The sequence below is a fragment of the Lissotriton vulgaris genome, chromosome 1_1 (assembly GCF_964263255.1).
Source record: "Lissotriton vulgaris chromosome 1_1, aLisVul1.2, whole genome shotgun sequence".
Classification (NCBI taxonomy): Eukaryota; Metazoa; Chordata; class Amphibia; order Caudata; family Salamandridae; genus Lissotriton; species Lissotriton vulgaris.
Genome location: NC_141685.1, coordinates 247,368,509 through 247,389,608, shown reverse-complemented (window position 1 = coordinate 247,389,608; position 21,100 = coordinate 247,368,509). Strand labels below are relative to the sequence as shown.

Sequence of the window (21,100 nt, the reverse complement as noted above, 5' to 3'; positions counted from 1 at the left end):
TCTCTCTCTCTCTCTCTCTGTCTCTCTCTCTCCCTCTCCTCTCTGTCTACTTCTTCTTCTTGCTTTAAGCCCTGGAGGGGAAGTATCAAAAATCTTTTTTAGTGTCTATTTTTTCTGTTTTCATTTCATTTTTGAGTCCTTCTTCCCTTTTAATGTTTTCTCTCTCTTTACAGAAAGTGTTGTGTCCATGAGGAACATCAGGAGCAGTTTGCCATGCAAGTCCTGGTCTCCGCAACAGCATTCCAAGAACGAGTGCGATACAGAAAACATGTCTGAGCTTTAGCAAAGCATTCATTGTCAAATGGTACCGGGCCACTCACATCACTGTGTGTAAGCCTCTGTAAAGACTTGGCAATAAGGGAAATGTTTAGAATCCACTGACGACAGTAGCCACCCATTTATAAAAGAATTCTCACTTTTTTCTGGGTCGCTGCAGAAATGTGTTATGAAAACACCTTTATCAATCCTTTCTCAATTTTATGACCCAAGTAAACACATCTGTCTGGCAGTATTCATTTTTGTTGAAGATACTTTGTGGCATGCTCAGCAAGATGATTCAGCAAAGCAATCAAATAAAGTTTGCAATTCTCCCTCAGTCTGGAATGCAACCATCAGGTTAGCAAAGAACTGCACCAATACCAAGCTACTGGGGTGGTTCAGGCTCTGCACATCTTTTCACAGATTTTGGGAGAGGATGGATGGTTCCCCTTTCAAACCCTGTGGGGTATACACCAGACCATTATTCTATTTTCATATCTGAACGCAAAGCGATACTGACCATCCTGATAAAGGGGAATGGAGAACAATGCTTGACACAAATCAATGTGATAGTGAACCACTCTGCGTCCACAGGGAGTTAGAACAAAACTAAAGTAGTATTTGGTACCACAGGACGACATGAGTCTACAATATTATTAATTTTGCAAAGGTACTGCACTATTGTCCACTTTTCGCTTGGTTTCTTAATTCTCATGATAGGAGAGTTCTAAATACTCCCTAACACTTCTCTTAAAATGACGTGCTCAATCATCTTGTCAATGACACCTGCCATTCCCTCCTCTGCCTCACGAGTAAGCTTGTACTGAGAAGTGCAAGGTAAACATTGCATACATTTTCACTTGGATCCGCACTGGCTCTGCACATTTTATTAATCCTATTTCTTTTCTTGTAAAATCCCACACTTCCTCTTTCACTGTATGTCTTAAATCAGGAAGCAAATCCACTTTGTGAGAGTTGGAACAAAGTCCCTCTTGACTTTTGTGCTTTTAACTTGAAATCCAAGTTCTCATGTTGAGTTTGAATTGCCACACCATCTGGTGTACATTTAATTACACAATTCTTTTTTTTTTTTATTTCAGTAATTTTTATTGAAAATAAAAAGCATATTTACATGGTACAGAGTATAACACATGGGGGATGGGAAAAGACAGGGAAAAAGTGCGCCCCGGGAGGGGGGGGGGTTAAGTATTGTCTCGGTTTGCATGTGTCTGTTTGTTCATGTTCTCATGCTTGCTTTTTCTTCTTCTCGCCAAACCCTCAGGCTTCCCCCGTCCCCCTTACAGACTGTCTGATTGTCTTTTCGCTCCCCTGGCGGCGTAAAGAGAAAAGAAAGGTATCTAGATATAGAGAGTAGAGAGAGAGAGGCACATTGTGCTGCAGTGTAGGCGATGCATGTTGTTTGTACAGTATTGCCTAGTCTGGACGTTCAGGGTGGCTTATGAGAGGACAGGTAGTTGTCTAGCGACAGCCACATCTCGCTTTTTTTCCCTGAGTTCGGTAGGCTGTTGGTCGTTATGGTGTTGGCTCCTCGTAGGAATATGACCCAGTTAAACCAGGCTTTAAAGGTGACCTTAGCTGTATCTTTCCAATTGTTCAACACCGTCTTGACCGCCGCTGTGAGCAGGAGGTCAATCAGGTCTCTGTCATGTTCGGATGGTATGGATGGGTCGGTGTATCCTAGTGCTAGATAGTGAAAGTCTAGTGATAGTGTGGCGCCTGTTACGTCATTGATTAGAGTATTTATGGAGTCCCAGAACCTCCTAATCTTGGTGCATTGGAAGAGGAGGTGTGCCAGGTCTCCCTTCTGCTTGTTGCAGTTCCAGCAGGAGCCGTTCTCTCTAATACCCATGGTGGCTAGGCGTGCTGGGGTCCAGTAGGCCCTGTGTACTAGCCAGAATTTCGTCTGATCTAGAGTTGTTGTCACCTTCGTTCTCGATGTGGAGGACCATAGGTCTGCCCTTTCTTTCTCACTCAGCTCACTCCCTGCTGCTGCTGCCCAGTGGGTTATAGTTTTGTTATTTAGTTTAGAGGTTTTGGGGCTCAGGGCTCTATATATGTGCGCTACTTGGTGTCCCATTATTTTCAGGCTGGTGGCGTATTGTATTATTGATGGGATGAGCTTGTTTATGCCAGCTTTGGTGATTGCCACCCTTATTTTAAGGAAGTTATAGAGCTCTGCGCTGTCAAACTTGTATTGCTCTTTGAGTGTGTCAAAGGCTGTTTGATTTCCGTTGTTCTGTAGCTGGCCCACCGTTGTTATGCCGTGTGGGTACCATGTGTGCATGTCCAGTGTCTTGTTTCTGTACTTTATTCTGGGATTGTGCCAGATGGACTCTAGCTGAGTTTGTCTGACGCTTGTGTCTAGTACTTTATCTAGTCTTAGAAGGGCCAGTCTTGTGTTCCTAAGTATTGCGTTTTGTTTGATTGCGGGGTGTTTCGTTGCCGTGAGTAGTGCTATGGGGTCCATCCCCCCTAGCATTCTCCGTTCTAGGGAGAGCCAGGCCGGGGTGTAATCACTCCTTGGTGAAAGCCAGTACAAGCCTTGTTTTGCCATGCAGGCTGTTTGAAAGGTTTTGAAATGTGTTAGGTTAAGACCTCCTAGTGCCTTGGGGAGTCTGAGTTTTTGAAGGCTGATTCTGGGTTTCTTTCCCCTCCATAGGAATGTGTTCAGTAATTTGTCCAATTTTTTGTGAAAGTCAGATGTGTTAGTTAGTGGTAGCATGTTGAGTGTGTAGTTAACCATAGGGGTGACCATCATCTTGATGCTCTCTATCCTCCCCCACCATGTCATCAAGTTGGGTGACCATCCCTCTAGCTTCTCCTTGATTTTGTTCAAAATTGCTTGTTCGTTCTGGTCTAAGGTGGTTCGAAAAGGAGGCCCAGGTATTTAATGGCTTTCTTCTGCCAGGTCAGACCAGAGGACCCCAGTGCCGTCTTGTAGGTGTGGATGTTCAGTGGTTTACATTCAGATTTCTCTCTGTTGAGTTTGTACCCAGACACCTGTGCATACTGATCTATAGTGTCCATTAGAGCTTTTATAGACTTGTCTGGGTCTTCTGTTACGATGAGGACATCGTCCGCGTATGCTGCTAATTTGAAAGATTCTCCCTCGACCGGTATACCTCTGATGTCTGGGTTTGATCGTATCATGTTCAGTAAGGGTTCTATGGCCAGTAGGAAGAGGGCCGGGGATAGCGGGCATCCTTGTCTCGTTCCCCGTTTTAGGTCTAACAGATCTGACGTGCCTCCATTCACTACCACCCGGGCTTTGGGTTCGTTGTATAGTGCCATTACCATCTTTCTGTAGTTGTGGCCTAAGCCGAATTTTCGCATACATTGGTCTAGGTAAGGCCACGCCACTCTGTCAAATGCTTTTTCTGCATCAAGGGCGATCATAACCGCCGCTTTGTTGCTTTTGGTTGCGTGGTTGATTACGTGGCATAGTAATCTTGTATTGTCGTGCGACATCCTGTTCTTCAGGTAGCCTACTTGTGCACAGTGTATGAGGGATGGTAGGTACGTGTTGAGTCTGGTAGCTAGGATCTTAGCATAGATTTTGCAGTCGACATTAATAAGTGAGATTGGTCTGTAGTTCTTCGGATGTTGTGTATCTTTGCCTCCCTTCGGGATCACTATAATGTTGGCTTCAGCCATCAAATGCGTCATGCGGCCTTTGTGTACACAGCTTGTGAACACTGACGTCATTGTTGGCCGAAGTGTGGCAATGTAGTGTTTGTAGAACATGGCTGTGAACCCGTCTGGCCCTGGTGCTTTTTTATCCTTTAGACTTTTGACCGCTCTCTCTATTTCATCGCCGGTTATTTCTGAGTCTAGTCTTTCCCTCTGCTCTTCTGTCAGTTCTGGTGTTATGATATGTTTCAGGAGTTCTTTCCCCCCATGTGCACTTAACGTCTCATCTTTTTTGTAAAGCTGCGTGTAAAAGTCTCTGAAGGTATCTAGTATTCCTTTGTTCATTGTGTGTGATTTGTTCATGTTATCTTTGACGTCTGCTATTATGTGCTGTCTCTGCTTGCCTTTGAGGTACGATGCAAGTGCTTTACCTGCTCTATTGGCCGAGCATAGGTTTATTGCTTTGTATTTGTTAATCCAGGTCCCTGCTCTTTCGCTAAGAATCTTGTTCAATTCGTATTTTTTCTTTGTTAGGGTCGTGAGGGTGTTCCTGTCTTCTAGGTTGGCTATGTGTCCTGATTTTAATTTTTTGATTTCGCTCTCTAGGTCAGTTATCTTTTTGCTTCTCTCTTTGTTCTCACTTCCCTTGATGCTTATTATGGTCCCTCTTACCGTGGCTTTCAGTGCTTCCGATAGCGTCTCTCTTTCTATGTCTGGGCTGTCGTTATTTTTGAGGTACTCTTTTAAGGCTAGTTCTATTTCAGCGCTGCTGTTTGTGTTTTTAAGAAGGTCATCATCGAACCTCCATCTACGTGCCGGGCACTCGTTGTGCTTGCCCGTTAGTGTTAGGCAGATGTGGGAATGGTCTGAGATTGTTCTTGGACCAATCTCTGTGTGTTCTATGAGGTGCGTGTGTGTATCAGATATGAGTATGTAGTCAATCCTGCTGTAGGAGTTGTGTGGGTTTGAGTAGAAGGTGTACTCTCTACCATCTGGGTTTTGTAGTCTCCATGGGTCCGCTAGCCTAAGTTTTGAGCAGAGGTTCCGCAGCGGGTTGCCCCTCTGTGTATTCTGGCTCTGTCTTTGTGGGTGCCTGTCTATGGCTGGGTCCAGTACTTGGTTCATGTCTCCAGCTACTATTTGGAGCTCTCCTAAAGGTAGTGCCTCCAGTTCCTTGCCTATGTGTTCCCAGAATTGCTTATCCTCCGTATTAGGGCCGTAAATGTTTGCCACATGTATAGGTTCCTCCCCTCTGAGTAGGCTGGTGATTAGTAATCTGCCCTCTGTGTCTTTCTTTCATTTGGCCGGTGTGAGTTTTGACTTTTTACTGAGTATTGTGATGACCCCGTTCTTTTTGTTCTTTGCTGGTGAACCTATTACGTGACCTATCCAGCTGGCCTTTAGGCGGTCTATGTCTTCTTCCTCTAGCCTTGTCTCCTGCAGGACATAGATATCACTCTTTAGCTTGGACAGGTGTTCTAGGACTTTCCTCCTTTTAACTGGGTGGTTGAGACCTTTAACGTTCATTGACACTACCCTGATGTCCGTCTTGAGATTGTGGTGCGTGTTGTGTGTCATTTCCTTTCCTTATCAACCTGGCTGTCAGTTGGGTTCCTGCTTGTCTTAGCTTTGTGTTTTAGTTCCCTATCTTCTCTCTCTAGGAATAGAAAAAAAGGGTGTAGAAAGATAGAAAAAAGAAAAGAGAATAGTATCAGCCCATGTGTGTTTCCCCCGCACCCCCCTCCCCTCCTCCTGCCTCCCTTCCCTCCCACCCCCTCCCCCCCTTACTTGCATAGTGGGTGTGCGACAACAAAGTTCCTTTTCCCCGCGTCCACCTGAGGTAGATTGGTTGCTGATTTCGTGATCCTCCATTGATCAGCGATTAGTCCGTTCTTATATTCTTAAGTTCTGTGTCCACTCCCCGGGCTCCCTGCCCAGAGGTTGTCCTTGTTGTTGTTTCCTGGCCTTTTATGTTTCCTTCATTTCAGCTATGAGGTAGATGTCGGTTTAGTGTTGTTTGTCTTGGTCTCTTATGTTTTAGGCTGGGAGACTTGAGTTGGATCACGGTTCTTGGTTTTGAGGTAGATTCTTAGGGTTGTTTTCGAATGCAAGGTTCAGTCCGATTTTCCTTCATCACCTGGTGAAGCACTTCTTTTCGGGGCACTGTGTCCCTTCGCATCCATCTCTTCGGTTGGTGGTCCTCTCATGTAGCTTCTGAGTTCCTCTGGGTCCTCGAAGGTAACTGATCTCCAGTTGTCTGTGACTTTAAAGCGGGCCGGTCCGGTGAAAGAGTAGGTGAGGTTCCTTTTCCGTAGTGCTTCTCTCATAGCTAGGAAGCCTTTCCTGGCTTCTACCGTGGCTTTCGAGTAATCTTGTGTGAGCACAATCTTGCAGCTTGCCCATGTAAGGTTTTGTTTTTTTCTTGCATAGGCGAAAATCGCTTCAGTGTGGTCTGCTCTCAGTGGGGAGCATATTATTGCTCTTGGAGGCTTCCCCGTGGCTGGTTTCCCTGCCGGTACTCTACATGCTTTGTTGACTTCAAACTGCCTCTCAAAGTTCAGGCCAGTGAGTTTGGGGAGCATGTCTTCGAGCATTGCCGCGCAGGATTTCTCCTTGTCCTCCAGGCCTTCCGGGATGCCTAGGATTCTGATGTTGCCCCTCCTGGCCCTGTCGTCCTGCTCCGCCACCTACTTCTGTATTGCCTTGGCTACCTTAGCGTGCTCATCAGTGACCTTGATGTTCTTGCTTGTTGCGTCTTCAACCTCGCTTATCCTACTCTCCACCTTCTCCGGTCTTGTGTTTGTGCTGTGCTGGTCAGCCCGAATTGCAGCCAGCTCTAGTTGCATATTGTCTATTGTCTTTTTAGTTTCTCTTGCAACATCTTTAACTTCGTTGATTCTTTTTAACACTGTTTCTAGTGTTGCAGTCTCTGTTTTAAGCTTCCCTGGGGACTCCAGATTGTCTTTCCTTTGCTTCTTCAGGTCGGTTGGGTTCAATTCCCTTGGCCATCTTCTGTAGCTGTGCTTTGCCCCGACTGCTCAGCCCGCCTCTCAGCCCCGAACTTGCTCGTTGTCTGGCTTTTGCTTGTTCTGTGGTTTGCGCTACACAATTGTAGCGGAAGCGACTTGGTGCTCTGATGTGCCGGGTCTTTGTTTTTGCTCTTGCCCCCTCCAGCGCTTGCTTTGTCTCGTTCGCCTCTGTTGGGCTACTTTTTAGCTGTTCTCCTCCTTATCATGCCGCTTTGCTAGAAGTGTGCACGGTGCGGGCTCTGATCACGAGGTCGAGGTTTGTTTTCTTGGCGTGTTATTGTGCTTTTTGGCTTGTTGTTAGTTGCGGCGTTTAGCATTTAGCAGTTGCTGCTGTTTGGCTGATTGCACTCTATTGTAGGCTGAGATAGTCTATCACATTCCTCCTTAAGCCTGGCATACCACAATGTTTCCCCGTTGTTGTTTATGCGCGTTGCTGGCTGCGGCGTTTTTGGAAGCTGCTGCTATTTGGCGCTGCTGAGTATGTTCGAGTCGCTGCTTACAGAAGCGCAGTGCGGCGCGTCTTCTCCTCTATTTGGGATCCGCGGGTTGGGGCGTGTGAGGCGTTTGCGCTTCGCGCCTACCGTAGGGGGGGGGGTGTTGCACGCTCTTCTGCCTCTCTCGTTTTGTAGACTCCGGACCTCTTACCTCCGGATCATATGCCTCGGTGGTGGGGCGGTAGGTCGTAGCCCGCCTGGGGGTGTCTTTCCTTTGTGCCTGACCTCGCACCGTCGTTTCCGCTTCCTCCCCCTCAGGCTACGTACTTCCGTTTCCGCTTTGTCCTTCTGCTTCCTCCTCTGTAATGGCTGCCTCCGTCCGGCGCTTTCGGTTTCGGTTATTGACCGAGCTTCCCCCCCAGTAGTTGGTTAGAGCGCACCTTCTCAGGTAAGTTCCTTGTGGTTGGGCTTTCACTTTCCGCCTCTGCCCTTTCAGCTTTTCTGCGCTCCTTGATTCAGCTCCAGCTTGTTCCAGCTTCTTAGCTCCTCTTTCCCTTGCTCCCGTTCCTCCTCTCCACTCCGCTTGTACTCTCACGCTTCGGCTACTTGCCTGTTGCAGCGCATCACTTCCAGGCTTGTCGCTTGGTGGGGTACACAGCCTCTTCGCTTGACCCAACTCGGTTTCTCTTCTTCTTATCTCCGCCCGATCGCCATCTTGCTTCTCTTCCCGCTTCTCCGCTGTGGCTTCCAAAGTTCGTTTTGGCAGTTTGGGCTTATTCTGAGACCGCCGGCTCCTACCACCTTGTAGCCCTAATCTTCATAGCTCGTTGGCTTATTTTCCAGGGTTAATACCTCGTGTTTGGCTGCTTAAAATCGCCTTAGTTTCTCAGGGTTCGCGGAGTCCACGGACCTAGACGACCATCTTCTTTGTCGTCCAAGCCACGCCCCCACACAATTCTTTTTTAATAAAAGATCACAACCCAGCTAGTTAACTGGACTTGCGTCCCAAATGATCCCAAGTGATCTTTTTCAGTGGATCCAATTTTTACAGGGACATTTGCTGACACATTATTAATGATCTATTTGTTACTAACGCTTACAAATTGGACTACTTTTCCAGAGAGGGTTCGGTTGGGAGCCTCCATTTGGTCTACCCGTGGATCCAGTAGCATATATCAATCAGAAATTATACTGGGTGGCCATTCACCTTCTCATCTACGTATGGGCCACTCTGGTCTACCTCTAGGACCGCTCAAGCGTACAATCCTCTTCCCGCCTAAGGCTAAGGCGCTATCATTGTAACTACATTTAAGGCGTTCCAGTAGGAATTCAAATGTGGGTGCAATTTGAGTAAAATTGATGCTTATCACTGAAGAATCTGTATGAACGCTGGAACGGAATGTGGCGCTCTTGAGCTGTTGAGCTGTGCAAGCGGCAGGAGCAGCGAGAGGAGCAGGCATTGTGCAGCGAGCAGCGAGTCGAGCGGCAAGAGTATCCGAGGGAAACCTGAATCCTGAGCCTGCACAGGAGCCCTGAGCATGAGCGATGGGCACCCGAGCATGAGCACCCGAGCGAGGTGAGGAGCAGCAGTGGCAAGGGCAAGGGGGTGGAGGCGGAAAGCAATAGTAGTGAGGAGCCCAAGGAGCCCAAGGTTTTTAGCCAGTCCGTGGCTCACCTGCCACACAGCTCCGCTGTCACGCTTGCTCCTTCTTCTGTGTGCAGGGCCAGTAATAGCTTTTGCTCACAGCATTTGCCTTCCACGCAGTTTTGGTTGCTATATGCCTTGGTTTCCCAGGCTGTCTACAATGTCTGCTGCCTATTGCCGTTGCCTTGCCAATAACGTCACCATATATCACCACCTACTACTGCCTATGTGCTTGGCCATTGACCAGCTGACTACTGTACCTAAAAATACTAAAGGAGAGCACGGCAAGTACGGCTGCCCTGATGCAGAGGTCTAGCCCGGGACCAGGGTTCAATTCCCCGCCTCGGCGGGTCTTTGGCTCAAAAATTCCACGGACCTGATAATTCTCGCCTCGGTGCCTATTCCTTTTTTTTTTTAATTCAAAATATTTTTATTGAAAATAAATTTTGCATATACAAGAAAAAAAAACACGTAGTTGTTTCCTTTCTTTGGCTGGTCTTGCATTATGTCCTTCTGGCTTTCACAGCAGAAATAACATTTTCTTGGACAATGTAAGAAATAAGCTGCTTCGCTACATGGGCCTAACTCTGGAATATAACACCACTGCTCCAGCTTTCGGAACATCTTTTTTTGTTTAGTTGAACCACTCCATAAGAGTTTTTGCTTGACACCCATCTTCCCCTGTGACACTCTCTCATATGCAAGTGCTTTCGCCCCTGTTGTAAGGTCATCCTATAGTGCCCTGACCAGACCCATTTTATCTGGTGGTAACTGAATGACTATCCCTAGGCTCTGTCTAACCAGGCCCAGACTAGTGCTTTGTTGAAAACACAGTGAAAACACACACATGCATTAGAGTACACTATGTATTAGGGTACACTTATCATTGGCATGACCTACCTTATGAGTCCCTAATAGAAATTGGGCCAGGGGATTCAAACTACCTATAAGTCCCTAGTATTTAATTGGGCATGGCAGTTTTGAGGCCAACATCCCTTTCTGTAGTTGCATGTGTGCACTGCTGAGCATCTGGGGTCATTTTAAAAGCCGCCCTGTGTTGCAGCACTGTTTTTAAAAGTAAATTAACTACAAAGTAGACTTTGGTCGTAGGGGCACTTAAAAGTGATAATCTACAATATTTTTGCATGTTCAATACCCCCAGGGGGTCATGTAATCATGAGCAAGGTCCTTATAAAAGATGTTTTATATGTCCTGGGTATAGAGACATAGCACATTTCACTTCCCCCAGTGTAGAAAAGTGCCTCTCAAAATCGACTTGGTTCTATGTGGAATGAGGATCTACACTAATTTTACCTATTCAGGACCGTCAATGTCTACCCTATGTGTCCTCAGGGTGTGGGGGCCATGTAACTATAAGCAGGGACCTTATAAAAAATGCTTTATATGCCCTGGTGATGGAGAAATTGCACATTTCGGTTTCATCAGTGTAGGTGCCTAGCCCAATTGAATAACATTGCAATAGTTTATGAACACATAAGTCTTGTGTCGGAGGGAAAATTAATTGTAGGCAGGAGGGGCCAGGGGGTTTGGCGCAGCAGCTCAGAAGCCGCGCTGGGGAGACCGTGAGAGAGAACTGAGGGAAATGGGACAGCTTAATTTGCACCGGGGTAGTCCTGGAACTCTTGCTCTAAAGACAGGAAAAAATGGATATATGAGCCTTGGAGACTGTTTCTGAAAGTTGAACAAGTTTTATTAGAAGACACAGCTTCTATAAATATGCAATATTCAATAATGGCAGTTTGAATACGCAAGTACTGTTTGCAGCTGCTGTGAGAGAGAGAGAAGCTATTCTTTAAGTACACTAGTGAGATTTGAGGCAGTTTGAATAAAAACGGTTGTGCTAGTTACATAGAAAAATACTCACATTTGCTTATAAGTGAGATTCCTGCTAATACATTAGAAGGCAAAGTACAAATTATTATTATTATTAGGTACGCTCACAACTCTATACTTAGTGAGATGTCCTAGGATCACAATATAAATGCTTAAAGGTAGAAAACAAGTTACAAAGAACATATGCAGATATAAAATGTCTTGTTGAAAAGCAGTTAAAACACAATACAGATAAAATATATATATATACAAAGTAGGAACATTTGATCAAGGGCCCTTGGAGACAACTCTCTGCCTGAATACCTACAAACAGACGAGGAGTTGCCCACCGATATTCTTGCGGGCATCCTTTTTATAATGTCCAAAGCGTGAGACTATAATCACGTCATTTCACGCCATCTCGTATCACATATCCTTCCATCGCCTCTCACGCCCCTGCCTGGTACCTTCCCATCATAAGTGTAAATGTGGCCCCTTCTCGTAATTGTGTGGCACGTACGCCAGTCTAGACTGAGTTCCTGGCATTTCGACTGGAAGTTTATCATTAATTAGAAATGTGTTATTATTGCTTCAAAGGATTCTATTCATGCGTTTATGTGCCAGTCTGCGATATTGATTTGCCACATTTATACTCATTTTCGGACAGCTTACAGTAGCTGAGAACTTCCCTTTTCTCCGTTTACAGCTGTCAGGTGAGGGGGGGCTCGGGGTGTGTTGCAAGATTAAGAAGGAACTTGAACTTTAATGTTCGTGAACCTAGCATACTGTGGGGTGGGGGCCTCGAAGGAGTGTGAGGCTTCGCTGGGAGAAGCTTGGGTCAGACCTGCTTTCTGCTTCTGCTTTAAGCTAAAAGAAATGGCAGTGCTCAGGCCAACGTAACTGAGGCCTGTAGCTTCCAAGCAGCAGGGCCTACACAGGTCACTATGCAGTAAAATTATCTCCCTCTGTCATTTGCTAGGAGGAAATAGATATCATTCAAAGACTTAGAAGAATGGTATTGATAAATCCAACACTATGCTATTGAATTTATCCTAACTTGTACAGAAAGAAGTTATAAGACATTCTTGTCTGTAAGCCAAAATTCAGCCATCCTGCAGTCTTCCCTAATTGATCAGTTAACAGGATTGTCCAGGCTGCTTTGATGAAGTGAAAAGTGGCTCACCCAGGGAGAGGCTATCTGCTGGTAAGAGCTCTGCTGCGTAAGAATGCCAAAGGAGGGGGCGGGGAGGGGGGGGGGGTCGTAAAGCATGAAGCTTCAAGGGAGGAATAGGACAGGCATGGAATGTCAGGTCCATCTACCCCCATCCCCTCTGACCCAGCAGATAGGAGGCTTAAGAGCTATTGAAATGAGCCATACGGAGAGTTGGTTTAGTTAGCTCGTCATACTCTAGTGAGATTTCAGCCATGTTGAATTTTGGAGGAATAGTGCTTTCTGGGAGAAGATTATGCCACACTTTGAAAGAAGTGGTCGTTCTCTGGGGTGTTGCTTTGCACCCCATAGGACAGGAAGGCCCTCTTATGTGACCCCAGAGAACACTGAATAAATATATGAGAGGGGCAAAGTCTCTCAGCTCTGCTGCTTGAAACTAGAAGGAGAAGAAGGGTTGCCTAGCTGGAAACTTGATTTGCACCACTTGGCCCTGCATTCTGACGGCACCTGCTGCATTATCCGGAGCAACAACCCTGTGGATGTACTTTGCTTCTGAAGGATTAATGAGTTGACTCTCTGTAAGTTACAGGTTAACATCACCACCAAGAGTCCACTGCCTGGAGTGTGTCCAATGGATGTTTAATGGTTTTGTTGAGGTGCATTGTGGGAATTGTGGTCCCAAACTTTCAAGGACCATCTTGGAGCTTCCAGACTCTTGGATTGTGTTTTGGACACTTTGGACCCTCAAGAGAAAGAAGTTCCAGAAGTTTGGCACAACTTTGGAAAAAAACTCCAACAAGTGACCGGCTCAACCGCGAGGACCAAGGTGGACACCTTCAACCACGACCCGGCCTGGATTCCAGGTTCATCCCACTGAAGAGTTTGACCGGGAGCTCCCTGGAAGTCAAGCCAGCGAACCCTCATCTAATCTGGACTGGTGAGGAGTATTGAGGGACCTAGTGGAAAAAGCTCCAGAAAAGTTTCTATGACTGAAGGTAATATTTTGACCAGAGCCCAACGCTACTTGTTTCCTTGCAGGGTGCCATCACGGTTGGCCTGAATGTTTGACTGTGTCCCAGAGTGGCGCTATAGGTTTCTAAGTGCTAGAAATTGTTTAACCTTTAAAAATTAATATCTCTGGTTCCGTACATTGGAAGTTTGTCATTTTGGTGTAATTTCAAAGATAAAAATGTTTCCTATTTTTTATAAATCGAGGTGGGATTTTTATTGAATGTTGTGCCTTAATTGTTTACTGAATTGGTGTTTTTAAATGTTTTACATACTTGTCTCCTAAGTTAAGCCTGCCTGCTCACAGCCAAGCTGCAAAGGGTTCAGCATGGGAATAATTTATTGAGACCTATACTGGATCCTAGATGGTGTTGGTGACCTTATTGCCAGTGGTAGATGCTTATTTGCCATTACTAATAACCCACTTTACAACAGTCCCGCTCTTTGTTGTTTCACCCATATCCTAGAACACATGGAGCAGTGAAGGTATCATGATAATTGAAGACCTGTTAACGAAGGGGCAACTCAAGTTGTTTATAGACCTACATAAGAACTTTGACCTTCCCCAGTCCCAATGCTGGAGATAAAACGATCGACACACTGCTGGGACCATTCTCATCAGTGGTAAATTTGTAAAAACATGAGTGCCGGGCTCTGGTCAGGAGCAAGTTTGCACCAGCCCATTTCTCCTGCTAGCGGCGCCGAAAAAAGAACAAACAATTAACCATGAAAGTGTCAAGTCAAGTCAAGTCAAATGGATTTATATAGCGCGCTACATACCCAGAGGGTCTCAAGGCGCTTGAGGAAGGGTGGGGGGATTATTTGTCAAATATCCAAGTTTTAAGTTGCTTTCTGAATGCTAGATGGTTCTGAGTGAGACGAAGGTGAGTGGGGAGTGAGTTCCAGGTTTTAGCAGCCAGGTAGGAGAAGGATCTAGCTCCCATTGTGGTTTTATTGATGCGAGGCACGGTAGCAAGGGCTTGGCTGGAGGAACGTAGCTGGCGGGGGGGGGGTGTAGAAGGAAAGTCGAGTGTTGAGGCAATCGGGTCCAAGTTCGTAAAGTGATTTGTGTGCGTGGGTTAGGAGGCGGAAAGTAATCCTCTTATTGACGGGGAGCCAGTGGAGTTTTTTCAGGTGATTGGAGATGTGGTCTTTACGTGGGATGTCAAGTATGAGTCTGGCTGATGCGTTCTGGATGCGTTGGAGTTTTTTCTGGAGTTTTGCGGTGGTGCCGGCGTATAGGGTGTTTCCGTAGTCCAGGCGGCTTGTAACCAGTGCATGGGTGACCGTTTTTCTGGTTTCGGTGGGGATCCAGCGAAATGTTTTTTTGAGCATGCGAAGAATGTTGAAGCATGATGATGAGACGGCGTTGACCTACCTGGACATCGAGAGTGAGGAGTCTAAAATGACGCCCAGGTTCCGTGCGTGATCCGTCGAGATGGGTGCTTTTCCAAGAGCCTCTGGCCACCAGGAGTCATCCCAGGTGGAGGGGGAGGTTCCTAAGATAAGGACTTCTGTTTTATCTGAGTTAAGTTTTAGACGGCTATGCTTCATCCATTCGGCTACTTCTTTCATTCCTTCATGAAGGTTGGCTTTGGCGGTATTAGGGTCTTTGGTGAGTGAGAGGATCAGTTGGGTGTCATCTGCGTAGGAGAAGATGTTGAGGTTGTGTTGGTGAGCGATGGCCGCGAGGGGGCTCATGTATACGTTGAAGAGGGTGGGGCTGAGTGAGGATCCTTGCGGTACGCCGCAGATGACTTCAGTGGCCTCTGACTTGAATGGTGGGAGGCGGACTCTCTGGGTTTTTCCGGTGAGGAACGAAGTGATCCATTCCAGTGCTTTTCCCTGGATTCCGATGTTTCTGAGGCGCTGTAGAAGGATGCTATGGCAGACTGTGTCGAAGGCTGCGGAGAGGTCGAGGAGGATGAGGGCGACTGTGTCTCCATTGTCCAGTAGAGTTCGAATGTCGTCTGTTGCGGCGATGAGGGCGGTCTTCGTGCTTCGTGCTTTCTCGATGACTTTGGCCGGGAATGGTAGGAGCGAGATGGGTCGGTAGTTTTTGAGTTCGGTGGGGTCAGCTGTGGGTTTTTTCAGAAGGGCGCTGAGTTCGGCGTGTTTCCAGATTTCTGGGAAGGTGCCGGAGTTGAGGGAGCAGTTGATGACGTCTCGGAGGTGTGGTGCTATGATGGAGTCTGCTTTGTTGAAGATGTGGTGAGGGCATGGGTCTGTTGGGGATCCTGAGTGGATGGAGTTCATCAGGCGGATGGTGTCCTCAGTGGAGATTGGGTTCCAGTCATTAAGGATGTTCAAGGGGGGTGAAGGTACGGCAGAAGGTTGGGTGGGTTGGTCTCCGGGTTGGTTGTTGAAGCTGTTGTGGATGTCTGCGATTTTGTCGTGGAAGAACGAAGCTAGGGAGTCGCAAAGGGTTTGCGAGGGAGTAATGTCGTTGGAGTTGGCGGATGGGTTGGTAAATTCTTTGACGATGTTGAATAATTCCTTGCTGTTGTGGGCGTTGTTATCTAGTCGGTCTTTGAATGCGGCTTTCTTGGCAGTCCGGATCAGTTGGTGGTGTATGCGGGTGGCGTTTTTGAAGGCGTCCTTGGTGCTGGTGTTTGGGTCTTTTTTCCAGGCATTCTCGAGAGAGCGACAGAGTTTCTTAGATTTCCCACTCTGCAACACTGGGCAATAGCTTGCTTAATCTCCACAACAGCCCCAACAACGCTAGGATGCCTGGCTTCACCTTGTGGTGTAGAACTAATACGAGGCTCCCCCGTCTGGGGAGAGAACACCTCTGCACAACCAGGGGGACCGAAGTCTTATTCCATACACAAGTTTATGCGTGAATCAAAGGGAACTTCACAGGGAAAGGCCAGGAAGGGTTCCTCAGCGGTATTCGTACAAGCGCCTCTGGGTAGTTGTGCGCTATACAAGTACCTCTACATTTACAAAAGTAGGTTCTAATATATATATATATACTACAAGTCCCAAAATGCAATACAAAAAGCTGACCTTGCTGTGGTAATCTAGGAAATATAAAAGCGGTGGTGGGGTGTGCACGCCCGGGGAAGTGGTTCTTTTGCTTTCACAATGTGCCCGCAAATTCAAAACGATTTCACTTAAATGAGGATGGAAAGTTTTACTTTCGTATAAAACTATTCCCCATTCAGAGTCTGCCCCAACATTCAATTTATTTAGCCTGAAAAAATGTCTATCTTAAATGCATTTTAAGTATCATGTTTCTTTGTATCTACATAATAACCCTCCATTTTACGTTTTCATTTTCAAGAACGTGCACACTAGCTTAAAATGAAAATCCAGAAATTCGTACCAAAAATGTAGAAAACCTCATGAGTCTGTAGTATATTTCAGTCTAAAAAACGTATTCAGTTTTTGAAAAGAGTTTTGGAAAAAATGTAAGATCCTCCCCGTCGGGGAATTGAACCCCGGTCTCCCGCGTGACAGGCGGGGATACTGACCACTATACTAACGAGGAACCGATGAATCTCGACCTGCTGAGCCGCTCCTCCTGTGGCCTTCGAGCCGCCTCTCCCCGATATGCTACCGGTTCGTGCCATTTATCAACTCCTTGACACCAACACAGGGGGCCACGGGCTCAACAAACACACACACTCTCTCCCACCATACACACACAAACACACTCCTCCCTCACACCTCACAGCAACCCCCTCGCCTCCTGGCAGACGCTCTCAGCAGCATCCCCTGATGCCAGAGTCACCACAACCAGCTCCCAGGGCTGCTTCAGACGGGGCCCCGGACTGGCTCTTCAGCCCAGGGGCCCCTGGCTCTGTCTGATGAGGGGGCATTGCAGCGGGGGCTGCACACAGGGAGGGGGGCGGGAGACACCACCCCCCTCGCCCCCGCCGGAGGAGGGAGCTGGGCTGTAAAGGTGAAGAGGGGAGGCAGGAAAAGCCCCGGCGTGTGAGGGTCCGAGAAAGAGGCGCTTTCCATTGTGAAGCAGAGGGGAAAAAAGTGAAGAGTTTGCAAAAGTCCTTCGAGCCGGATTTGAACCAGCGACCTAAGGATGACAGTCACTCCACTACAGTCCTCCGCTCTACCAACTGAGCTATCGAAGGCCCTGGCAAAGTTGGATCTGCAGTGGGTCGAGAGCTTACCTATCTGAACAGCGTTTGTTGCTTAAACACTTGATAAAGCTGAAAACCTGACAGATATTTTAATTTGTTGGGAAATTGGGTGAGTACATTCTAATTATAAAAATGTTATTCATGTATTCTGGGGTTCATTGCTGTCTTATTAAATAATATAATGTTAAACTTCATCAGGTGTTATTACATTTTATGTTTTTGCTCTGTAATGTTGGCAAAGGGAATTGAGTTAGTGGAGGTTACCATAGTCAGCGAGTCCCTGTCTGTGACACACAGTCAGACCCTAAGGGACACCAGGTGCTGGTCTTACTTAAAGTACAGGTGCTGGCCCTTGATGCCCTGTTTTCTGACCACGTGAAAGCTCAGTGATCACAGCAATTGAGTTATCCCAGCATTGAGGGCTAACTGTACGTGGATAAATGTCCCGGATGACTCCACCGATAGAACTAAAGACAACATGTCCGGTGTTGTTTCAAATGATCCATTTCAGGTTTGTTAATTCTATTGGATCAGCTGAGTTGCAACACACTACAACTCCCAGAAATCAGTAGGGGTACTCATTTATAGCCCGAGAGAGAGGTCTGGGTCCTCTGCTAATGTTAACAATAAATCCTTTTTATAATTGAAAACAAACATTGAACCGTTTACCGGAGAGGAGTTCTGTATTTCCATTTCTGCCAGCCGCCCGTGCCCTGCTGCTGAGCCCAGGGTTGGTTCATCCCTGTTGCCTGTCATGGCAGTCTGTTGGCAAGAGTATAAGGCGCATGCGCAGCACCACTGTCTGGTACTTTGACGTCAGAGTGTAACACTATGGCTGTGCGAGGGGTGCTTGCTTCTCTCGTGCATGTGGAGAAGAAAACTGCAATGAAATCCATAAAAAAAACTTTGTAACAAAACATAATAGTGCACTGGAGATGCCGGGGATTGAACCCGGGGCCTCATACATGCAAAGCATGCGCTCTACCACGGGGCTACATCCCCTGGCTGGTAAAGGACGACGCACGTCTCAAATTATCTCTTGCTACAGAAAGCCCTGCGGTGACAGAATGTGTGTTGTTTTGTAGTGTTCCTTCCTCTCAGGAGTTTTTATGAATCTACTGAGACAGAGCCGAGTGTGTGCGGGTTTTCGTCCTTTTCCTCATCGTTCTCCTCACAGGGAGGTAGGGGAAGTGCAGTCTAGACGGATTATCTGTACAATCCCAACCCCCATTTCTCACCTCCACTGTAATATGCGGTGCCAGGACCGAAGAGTATTGTAATCTTCAGTGTGGGGGCCCTTGTAAATAGTATATTTGGCCTCAGCAAACTCGATGCTAAAGGAAAGACGCAGGTGGCAAGAAAGAAAAGCTAAAAAGAACTGGAGATGCCGGGGATTGAACCCGGGGCCTCATACATGCGAAGCATGCGCTCTACCACTGAGCTACATCCCCACATGGAAAAGAGCGTACAGACATTATTTATCAAAGCCCTGATCCGCTGTGGAGTGTCATCCAAAGCATGTAGAGATGTCTGCAACAGTGATACATTCGAACTAGAGTGCCTTCAATGTGTATTTCTCTGCGCCTTATGTCTGACTGAGCTCCTGCTGCCTGCTCGGTCGCTGCCTACAGAGGAGGAATGTTTGCACGGATGAGGTGTCCTGGATCTTGGCGTGTAAACCTGCAGTTCTTGCTACTCTCTGTGTTCGTGGCCATGCCTCAGGTTAACTTGTAACATGACACATTTCCTTACACGAACCCTTTCTTTTTTTTTATTTCAAAATATTTTTATTGAAAATAAATTTAGCATATACAAGAAAAAAACAAGCATTTACAATGCAATGGTTTCGCCTTTTGAAAAGTTTGAGCTATTGGCATTGTAAATGACAAAATTTGTATTTATATGTTGGTTTTGAAAACAGATACATAAATGGCATTGTCATTTACAATGCCAATAGTTTAATCTCTGGCAAATGCCACACAAAAACACAAAGACCCACACACAGACCCACCCACACACACACAGAGCCACAAACACACACAGAGTCACACACACAGTCACACACAGAGCCACACACACAGACAGACCCACACACACACAGACCCACACACACAGAGCCACCCAGAGCCACACAGAGCCACACCCAGAGCCACACAGAGCCACACCCAGGGCCACACACACATACACACCCAGAGCCACACACACACACACAGAGCCACACACACCCACTCAGAGCCACACACACCCACCCAGAGCCAACACACACTCAGGAGAGCAAGCACAGCGAGGGGGCAGGGAGGGAAGCAAGCACAGCGAGGGGGCAGGGAAGCAAGCACAGCGATGGAGCAGGGAGGGAAGCAAGCACAGCGAGGGGGCAGGGAGGGAAGCAAGCACAGCGAGGGGGCAGGGAAGCAAGCACAGCGAGGGGGCAGGGAAGCAAGCACAGTGAGGGGGTAGGGAAGCAAGCACAGCGAGGGGGCAGGGAAGCAAGCACAGCGAGGGGGCAGGGAAGCAAACACAGCGAGGGGGCAGGGAAGCAAGCACAGCGAGGGGGCAGGGAAGCAAGCACAGCAAGGGGGCAGGGAAGCAAGCACAGCCAGGTGGCAGGGGAGCAAGCACAGCCAGGGGAAGGGGAACCAGAGGTTGGGGGAGCAAGCACAGCGAGGGGGCAGGGAAGCAAGCACAGCGAGGGGGCAGGGAAGCAAGCACAGTGAGGGGGTAGGGAAGCAAGCACAGCGAGGGGGCAGGGAAGCAAGCACAGCGAGAGGGCAGGAAAGCAAACACAGCGAGGGGGAAGGGAAGCAAGCATAGCGAGGGGGCAGGGAAGCAAGCACAGCGAGGGGGCAGGGAAGCAAGCACAGCGAGGGGGCAGGGGAGCAAGCACAGCCAGGGGAAGGGGAACCAGAGGTTGGGGGAGCAAGCACAGCGAGGGGGCAGGGAAGCAAGCACAGCGAGGGGGCAGGTAGGGAAGCAAGCACAGCGAGGGGGCAGGGAAGCAAGCACAGCGAGGGGGCAGGGAAGCAAGCACAGCGAGGGGGCAGGTAGGGAAGCAAGCACAGCGAGGGGGCAGGGAAGCAAGCACAGCCAGGTGGCAGGGAAGCAAGCACAGTGAGGGGGCAGGGAAGCAAGCACAGCGAGGGGGCAGGGAAGCAAGCACAGTGAGGGGGCAGGGAAGCAAGCACAGCGAGGGGGCAGGGAAGCAAGCACAGCGAGGGGGCAGGGAAGCAAGCACAGCCAGGGGGCAGGGAAGCAAGCACAGCCAGGTGGCAGGGGAGCAAGCACAGCCAGGTGGCAGGGAGGGAAGCAAGCACAGTGAGGGGGCAGGGAAGCAAGCACAGCGAGGGGGCAGGGAAGCAAGCACAGTGAGTGGGCAGGGAAGCAAGCACAGCGAGGGGGCAGGGAAGCAAACACAGCGAGGGGGCAGGGAAGCAAGCACAGCGAGGGGGCAGGGAAGCAAGCACAGCCAGGTGGCAGGGGAGCAAGCACAGCCAGGGGAAGGGGAACCAGAGGTTGGGGGAGCAAGCACAGCCAGGGGGCAGGGAGGGAAGCAAGCACAGCGAGGGGGCAGGGAGGGAAGCAAGCACAGCCAGGTGGCAGGGGAGCAAGCACAGCGAGGGGGCAGGGAAGCAAACACAGCGAGGGGGCAGGGAAGCAAGCACAGCGAGGGGGCAGGGAAGCAAGCACAGCGAGGGGGCAGGGAAGCAAGCACAGCGAGGGGGCAGGGAAGCAAGCACAGCCAGGCGGCAGGGAAGTAAGCACAGCCAGGGGGCAGGGAAGCAAGCACAGCGAGGGGGCAGGGAAGCAAACACAGCGAGGGGGCAGGTAAGCAAACACAGCGAGGGGACAGGGAAGCAAGCACAGCCAGGTGGCAGGGGAGCAAGCACAGCCAGGGGAAGGTGAACCAGAGGGTTGGGGAGCAAGCACAGCCAGGGGAAGGTGAACCAGAGGGTTGGGGAGCAAGCACAGCC

At 48.4% G+C, this 21,100-nt stretch overlaps 4 non-coding genes across 4 annotated transcripts; all 4 read right to left on the bottom strand.

Annotated features, from left to right (window-relative positions):
* Positions 1–16,450: 16,450 nt before the first annotated feature.
* Positions 16,451–16,522, bottom strand: TRNAD-GUC (transfer RNA aspartic acid (anticodon GUC)). Its single transcript has one exon. It is a non-coding gene; the product is annotated as a tRNA-Asp (tRNA).
* Positions 16,523–17,037: 515 nt separating this feature from the next.
* On the bottom strand, positions 17,038–17,123 carry TRNAY-GUA (transfer RNA tyrosine (anticodon GUA)). The gene is given in 2 exon segments: positions 17,038–17,073; positions 17,087–17,123. It is a non-coding gene; the product is annotated as a tRNA-Tyr (tRNA).
* Positions 17,124–18,062: 939 nt separating this feature from the next.
* On the bottom strand, positions 18,063–18,134 carry TRNAA-UGC (transfer RNA alanine (anticodon UGC)). Its single transcript has one exon. It is a non-coding gene; the product is annotated as a tRNA-Ala (tRNA).
* Positions 18,135–18,511: 377 nt separating this feature from the next.
* TRNAA-CGC (transfer RNA alanine (anticodon CGC)) lies at positions 18,512–18,583 on the bottom strand. The gene has a single exon. It is a non-coding gene; the product is annotated as a tRNA-Ala (tRNA).
* Between the last annotated feature and the right edge of the window lie 2,517 nt (positions 18,584–21,100).